Source organism: Otolemur garnettii, unplaced genomic scaffold (assembly GCF_000181295.1).
Source record: "Otolemur garnettii isolate 467f Iridium unplaced genomic scaffold, OtoGar3 scaffold00051, whole genome shotgun sequence".
Classification (NCBI taxonomy): Eukaryota; Metazoa; Chordata; class Mammalia; order Primates; family Galagidae; genus Otolemur; species Otolemur garnettii.
In genome coordinates, this window is record NW_003852446.1 from 11,436,708 (window position 1) to 11,438,060 (window position 1,353).

Genomic DNA, 1,353 nt, shown 5'->3' on the forward strand with positions numbered 1-1,353 from the left:
AAACTTAAGACATGAAACCATAAAAATACTAGAAGAAAGTGCAGGGAAAACCCTTGATGATATCGGCCTGGGTGAACATTTTATGAGGAGGACACCCGGGGCCATTGAAGCAACATCAAAAATACACTATTGGGACCTGATCAAACTAAAGAGCTTCTGCACAGCCAAGGACACGGATTTTTAATTTCTACAGAGGCTATTTTTTTTGCATTTATTGTCTGATTTCCTCCTTCACATGCAAAATGTATCCCTTATCTTTTTTAATGTTTTCTACCTATACCCTTATATAATAACCTCACAAAAAGAAAAGAAAGAAGAAAAAATTCCAGGAGGAGAAAGGAATTGTCTTCACTCTAGATTCTTGGAAGGATTTACTGTAAAAACTACACGAAGAGGGCTGGCCCTTCTATTTTACAATGACACTCAGGGCAGCGCCTGTGGCTCAAAGGAGTAGAGCGCTAGTCACATATACTGAAGGTGGCAGGTTAAAAAGCAAACAAACAAAAAATCTGGCCCCTGGCCAAACAATGAAAGAAAGAAAGAAGCTTTAAAAATAAATAAATAAATAAAATGACACTCATTAAAAGGTAACCTTAAATGTTCCCAGACCATTTTCAAAAAGTAAGCATTTTTTGAGCTCCTTAGCATTAAAGTGTCAGAAGCAATTCAGATGAGAAGAGCATCTCCCATTATACTTTGGGCCTGCCAGGGTGTGGCCTACACTGGGTCATCCAGGGAAAGCTGCTCCTGTTTTTTCCACATACTTATACCTGTGTGTACACATACTGTTTTTTTTTTTTAATTTAAATTTCAATATACAATCAGGTGCTGCAATACAAGTTGGGAGAAGGCAAAAAAAAAAACCCCAAACTCCCAAAGACAGGGCAGCCCCTGTGCTCGAAAGAGTAGGGCCCTGGCCCCATATACTGGAGGCTGGTAAACCCAGCCCCGGACAAAAACTGCAAAAAAAATTAAAAAAAAAAAAACTCCCAAAGACAAAAAGGAGGATGGGCAGAAGCCATTTCCATGAGCTAAGTGATACAGTGTAATAAGCAAGGTCATAGACCTGAGAAGTACACTGTAAACCTAAAGGATCATATAAATGAAAAAGACACTCGATAAAAAGAGCCCTGGTCCTAGACACAGCTCAGCTACACGTGTATCTGTGGACAGGCTTCACAAACTTTCTGGCCCTCTGTTTTTCTGTCTTTTAGACAAGAGAATAGAATAGAGTATAGTTGAGTCTCAGTGATATAGGACAGGTGGTGCCAGAACCTGCCACCTTAGCCCTGGTGGTGTTGGTGCATGGCAACTGGCAGCAGAGCCAGTGAGCTGGAAGGCGGGGGTGGGGGG